Source organism: Salvelinus sp. IW2-2015, linkage group LG4q.1:29 (assembly GCF_002910315.2).
Source record: "Salvelinus sp. IW2-2015 linkage group LG4q.1:29, ASM291031v2, whole genome shotgun sequence".
NCBI classification, from domain to species: domain Eukaryota; kingdom Metazoa; phylum Chordata; class Actinopteri; order Salmoniformes; family Salmonidae; genus Salvelinus; species Salvelinus sp. IW2-2015.
The window spans coordinates 89404414-89411487 of record NC_036842.1 but is presented as its reverse complement, the minus strand read 5'-3'; the positions used below and the strand labels follow the sequence as shown (position 1 = coordinate 89411487).

Genomic DNA, 7074 nt, shown 5'->3' with positions numbered 1-7074 from the left:
GAATGAGGGTGGCTTGAGGTCAAGGGAGAATGAGGGTGGCTTGGGGTCAAGGGAGAATGAGAGTGGCTTGAGGTCAAGGGAGAATGAGAGTGGCTTGAGGTCAAGGGAGAATGAGGGTGGCTTGAGGTCAAGGGAGAATGAGGGTGGCTTGAGGTCAAGGAAGAATGAGGGTGGCTTGAGGTCAAGGAAGAATGAGGGTGGCTTGGGGTCAAGGGCAATTCCATTTGAATTAGTTCTGAATTGACGACTGCCAATTTTACCTCAAGTTAACTTCCTAAATTAACTGAATTGAAATGAAGCCCAACCCTGGTTGAGGTAGGATGCAGACAGGCATTGAGTGACACAGGGACACACCTTGGGTCTTTCTCCTTCTGGGGGAGGAAGATCAGTGGGGGAGAGAGACTGACCCCCTGGGCCCTTAAAGGACTAGAGAGAGTGCGAGCGAGAGAGAGAGCAGAGAGAGTGAAAGACGAAGGAGCAATGGACAGAAGACTAGAGGAAATTAAAATAATCGGACAGACACAGGGACAGACATATGGCTTCTAGCGCTGCTCTAACGGATAGACTGGGAGCCATAAAGACATATGGCTTCTAGCGCTGCTCTAAAGGATAGACTGGGAGCCATAAAGACATATGGCTTCTAGCTCTGCTCTAAAGGGTAGACTGGGAGCCATAAAGACATATGGCTTCTAGCGCTGCTCTAAAGGATAGACTGGGAGCCGTAAAGAAACAGTGAGAAAACTGTACTTTTTGTAGCAATCGAACAAATCCTAACGCCATGACGGTCTGTTACCTTATCCCGAGGAACAGACGAGGGCAGCTCTCTCATTCTGTTACGTCTTTGTTCCTATGACACACAACCACATGATATCATTAAGTACAACACTTCATATACTGTAGAATAGAATTTAAAGAAGCAATTTCCAACTCTGAACAATGTTTCATACCTCTATGTTGTTGTTCATGAGGCCACAGGCATCAGCAAAGTCAGGGTGTTTGGTGTTAATGTAGGCCAACTCGATGGCCACCAGGTTATGAACCTGAAAAGAAAGACAGGAAATGTGATTTGGTACACTTAAATCTATGGGGTTTATGGGTTATTGTAGTGAATCAGAGAGCATTTACAAACATTTATAATGGCTTATTCATGCAAATGATTCTAAAAAGTGTAAGCGAAAACACTCACCATCTCATTGGTGACTGGTAACCTTTTCCTGAGGAGGGATGTGACCACTTCTACTATGGCATCATGGAGCTTAGGAAACCTCAAAAGCTCCTAGAGAGATACAACACAAATTCAACAAATTAACAAGGCACACCTGTTAATTGAAATGCATTCCAGGTGAGTACCTCATGAAAATGGTTGAGAGAATGCCAAGTGTGCAAAGGCAAAGGGTGGCTACTTTGAATTCTCAAATATATTTTGATTTGTTTACTTCATGATTCCATGTGTTATTTCATAGTTTTGATGTCTTCACTATTATTCTACAACATAGAAAACAGTACAAATACAGAAAAACCCTAGAATTAGGTGTGTCCACACTAGTACCACTCAAAAGTTACACACAGAACCACTCAGAAGTTACGCATACATAAACTCAACAAAAAAAAGAAACACCCCTTTTTCAGGACCCTGTCTTTCAAAGATAATTGGTAAAAATCCAAATAACTTCACAGATCTTCATTGTAAAGGGTTTAAACATGGTTTCCCATGCTTATTCAATGAACCATAAACAATTAATGAACATGCACCTGTGGAACGGACGTTAAGAAACTAACAGCTTACAGACGGTAGACAATTAAGGTCACAGTTATGAAAACATAGGACACTAAAGAGGCCTTTCTACTGACTCTGAAAAACACCAAAGAAAGATGCCCAGGGTTCCTGCTCATCTGCGTGAACGTGCCTTAGGCATGCTGCAAGGAGGCATGAGGACTGCAGATGTGGCCAGGGCAATAAATTGCAATGTCCGTACTGTGAGATGCCTAAGACAGCGCTACAGGGAGACAGGACGGACAGTTGATCGTCCACGCAGTGGCAGACCACGTGTAACAACACCTGCACAAGATCCGAACATCACACCTGCGGGACAGGTACAGGATGGCAACAACAACTGCCCGAGTTACACCAGGAACACACAGTCCCTCCATCAGGGGCTCAGACTGTGCGCAATTGGCTGAGAGAGGCTGGACTGAGGGKTTGTAGGCCTYTTGTAAGGCAGGTCCTCACCAGACATCACCGGTAACAACGTCGCCTATGGGCACATACCCACCGTCGCTGGACCAGACAAGCCTGGCAAAAAGTTCTCGTCACTGACGAGTCGCGGTTTTGTCTCACTAGGGCTGATGGTCGAATTCACGTTTATCGTCGAAGGCCTGAACTCTGGAGCGGAATCGATTTGGAGGTGGAGGGTCCGTCATGGTCTGGGGCGGTGTGTCACAGCATCATCAGACGAGCGGCGGAGCCAGTGTAGTACGATTCAATCTGACCCTTTGACTGTTTGATGGTTCGTTGGAGGGCATAACGGGATTTCTTATAAGCTTCCAGGTTAGAGTCCTGCTCCTTGAAAGCGGCAGCTCTACCCTTTAGCTCAGTGCGGATGTTGCCTGTAATCCATGGCTTCTGGTTGGGGTTTGTGCGTACGGTCACGGTAGGGACAACGTCATCAATGCACTTATTGATGAAGCCAGTGACTGATGTGGTGTACTCCTAAATGCCGTCGGTAGAATCCCCGAACATATTCCAGTCCGTGCTAGCAAAGAAGTCCTGTATTTAGCATCTGCTTCATCTGACTACTTTTTTATAGACTCACTGGTGCTTCCTGCTTTAGTTTTTGCTTGTAAGCTGGAAACAGGAGGATAAAATGATGGTCAGATTTGCCAAATGGAGGGTGAGGGAGAGCTTTTTATGCATCTCTGTGTGTGGAGTAAAGGTGGTCCAGAGTTCTTTTCCCACATTGCAAATTTTTCCCCACGTGCACATTTAACATGCTGGTAGAAATGAGGTAAAACGGATTTCAGTTTCCCTGCATTAAAGTCCCCGGCCACTAGGAGCGCCGCCTCTGGATGAGCGTTTTCCTGTTTGCTTATGACGGAATACAGCTCATTGAGTGCGGTCTTAGTGTCAGCATCGGTTTGTGGTGGTATATAGACAGCTACGAAAAATACAGATGAAAACTCTCTTGGTAAATAGTGTAGTCTACAGCTTATCATGAGATACTATAACTCAGGCGAACAAAACCTTGAGACTTCCTGAGATATCGTGCACCAGCTGTTGTTTACAAATATACATAGACCGCCACCCRTTGTCTTACCAAAGGCCGTTGTTCTATCCTGCCAAAAAAGCTTACAACCCGCCAGCTGTATGTTATTCATGTCTTCGTTCAGCCGCGACTCGTGAAACATAAGATATTACAGTTTTTAATGTCCCGTTGTTAGGATATACGTGATCGTAGTTTGTCTATTGTATTATGATTGATTGTACGTTGGCTAATAGGACCGATGGTAAAGGTAGATTACCCTCTCGGCGTCGGATCCTAACAAGGCACCCGGTCCTTCGTCCCCGATACCTCCGTCTCTTTCTCCTGCGAATGACAGGTATGATGGCCTTGTCGGGCATCTGAAGTAAATCCTTCAGACCCCCGAAAAAGTATTCCTCCAGTACGGGGTGAGTAATCTCTCCCCTGATATCTAGAAACTCTATTTAGCTCTATTCAGTAACACAATTGGTTACGGGATCGTAAAACGGCAGCCATCTCCTTCAGCGCCATTCTCATGTCCTCTCAAGTTGGGCTTGACTTCAGTTTTGATCCATGAGGATGTAAAGGGCTTAGTGTATAACACGGCTAATGGAAATAAGAACAATCCAGGAAAAGTGTGACTAAAGCAAAAAATGTACACCTTTTTTGAGAATGTCCTATTTATGTTGTTGTTGTAATAATTGCTAATCATTCATTGTATTTTAAAGGTTAATGTTTTCAAATTATATTTGCATCATTTTGAAACACCATTGAAAAGTAACATTAGATGATATTTGCAGTATATTGCAAGTTGAGAGGAAAAGTAAAAGACCCATCTGTCTAAAATACAGCATACTTCACTGATTTATACCACAATAAAATCCTGTACTAGGCTTCTAATTAACATAAAGTGCTATACTCACTGATGTTTCACTGTGGCATTCTGAATATGAGGTAGTATCTGTCTCTGAATGGTCCTTGAGTAAATGGAGAGTACTGTAAGTAACTCCTATAATTTAAAGGACTGTCTCGTTTGAAGCTTGTTCATTGTCCCTGCTACAGCAATAAAATAAATATAACAATGTTGAGAATGTCTTGTGATTTGTTTTAATGTTTTGTCTTTCAAGAGATTTAAAAAACAATATTTGGATGGATGAAAAGTTGACAGACCTGTGCCGATTTTCATGGAGGGGAGTGTAGGGTAAGAATTTCAACAAAACCTTGTGTGTAAAGCGCTTGCGTGTGTGCATGAGTATTGCCTTCTGATATATTGGGGTTCAATTGTCTAAGGTTCTAACAATAGCTGGACAACCATAGGGCAGTGTAGTCACATGAGTAGGAAGGGAACACGCTATGTAGACTTGATGGCCAAACCTAAACCTGTTTGGATTCTGAACCCCAAAGAATTGCAGCCTCTGTATCGGTATCCCTCTTCTCCCTCTATCTCTGCCTTGGGCTCAGGTAAGGGATATTACTTCATACTAACATACCTCTATACATAACTGCTTTGGTATTCATCACAGACATACCGTTACATTGTCTTGAAATCAAATCAACTTTTGATGGTTCTTTGCTTGAAGATGATTGGTTTTCTGCTGCAATATATTATAGGCTAAATGGGATGGCTATTAACTATTGACTTAATGAACTGAATTGTGAATACCGTTTAGAAAGACAATGAAGCAATGTTAAGGAAATAGTAAAATGATAATAACAAAATCCTCTGAATGGTCATAAAAGTTGCAGACAATTTATTCCCTCTACAACTGAGCCTAGGGGAAGGGGGGGGGCTTCCCCCATTTAGTTAATTCTTTATTTGAAGTGTACGTACATAAGGACTTCATAACACTTTCAACAATTCTACTGCTTATGTATATGTTATGTATGTGTTATGTATGTGTTATGAATGTGTTATGAAGCCCTCATGTAGGTACTCTTAAAATAAATAATTACCTACATTTTTATTATGACCAATATTTAGACTTTAAAAAAAATACAACAACAGAATCCAACAAATACAACGTAATAAGACCCAACAAATACACCGTAATAAAATKCAACAAATACAACGTAATAAGACCCAACAAATAAACCGTAATAAAATCCAACAAATACAACGTAATAAGACCCAACAAATAAACCGTAATAAGACCCAACAAATACACCGTAATAAAATCCAACAAATACAACGTAATAAGACCCAACAAATACAACATAAAAAGACCCAACAAATACAACGTAAAAAGACCCAACAAATACAACGTAATAAGACCCAACAAATACAACGTAATAAGACCCAACAAATACCAATTAACTCACTATCTTGGACAACAAAAATCTAAAAACATCAAACCAAAAGCAACAGAAAACTGGACTACATTCAGATAGCACCATTGGCTAATCACAACACATTGAGCAAGAATATGCCAAGAGGGTTAGGCTTATTGCTTTAATGTAACACAATTTGAAGAATTACAGACATTTCTAAAGCCACTGACAGGGTTCTGGCAAGCCGTTAGACATCACCAGACATGAGGATCAATTTCATGAGTGGTGAAGGGGCTGGCACTGCCCAACAGTCCTAAAGCACATGACTGACAGTCCTGTTCGTGCGCAAAGCAGACAGTGGCCTTGGCCACCATTCCCAGTTTAGACTCAGTTACAAAGGTTTGTCTCCTTTTCCACTGGTCAGAAGAGATGCTGTAGACCCTTTGTATCTATAGTAGGGAGTATGGATGAGTGAAATTTTGTTTGGATCAAGCCCTCGTTAAATAAACAGCTCAGGCATATATAGATAGTGTTCTTCTAAGACGAGCTAAGTAACTGATCAGACCGACAATGTCCTCTGAGCCAATCAACAAGCCAGAGCCAATACCTCAGATGTCAAGAGAAGAGTGCTGATGTCAAGAGTGCTGTGAGAGGGAGATTGGCTGAGTGCTGTGCGATAAAGTTTTAGTACTGTGTGAGAGAGATTTAGTACTGTGTGAGAGAGATTTAGTACTGTGAGAGAGAGATTTAGCGCTGTGTGATAAAGATTTAGTACTGTGTGAGAAAGATTTAGTATTGTGTGAGAAAGATTTAGTACTGTGTGAGAAAGATTTGGTACTGTGTGAGAAAGATTTAGTACTGTGTGAGAAAGATTTTGTACTGTGTGTGTGAGAAAGATTTTGTACTGTGTGATAAAGATTTAGTACTGTGTGATAAAGATTTAGTACTGTGTGTGTGAGAAAGATTTAGTACTGTGTGAGAAAGATTTAGTGCTGTGTGAGAAAGATTTAGTGCTGTGTGAGAAAGATGTAGTGCTGTATGAGAGAGATGTAGTGCTGTATGAGAGAGATTTAGTGCTGTGCAAGAAATATTTAGTGCTGGGAGGTGAAGATAGTAGCCTAGTCTATAATGTGTTTTTATCCCGTATGGCTTACTCTTATAGCCATATCATGTACTCAAGTAAAGGTGTATCTTGTATTTTAGGGTTCAAATAAGACAAAATGTCAGACACAGAAGAAGTGGAGGAAGTGCAGTGAGTATCATCTGTATTATTATTACTACATATATTTCATGTTTCAAAACCTTCCACTATATCAAACTAATGAAATATTTATTTTGTTTTCACGCCACTTCTTTTGTGAAGGGAAGAAGAAGGTAAGATTGCTTTGTCTGAAAGTCTGTCGATAAATGGAGATTTTACTCATAGAGGCGATATGAATTTTTTTTTGTCTTTTTTGTCTATTTGAAAGATTTATTGCTTGTGTATATGCCAATGCACTGTATATTGTGTTACACAATAATACTTTTATGACCCCATCGCGTACAGCTTTAAAGGAGTATTCTATCC

General features: G+C 41.1%; 1 long non-coding RNA gene across 1 annotated transcript; it reads right to left on the bottom strand.

Moving 5' to 3' along the window:
- Window positions 1-1313, bottom strand: LOC111961200 (uncharacterized). Its single transcript, XR_011479741.1, has 4 exons — window positions 1187-1313; window positions 948-1040; window positions 794-847; window positions 1-426 (listed from the first exon to the last, which is right to left on the bottom strand). It is a non-coding gene; the product is annotated as an uncharacterized lncRNA (long non-coding RNA).
- Window positions 1314-7074: the final 5761 nt, after the last annotated feature.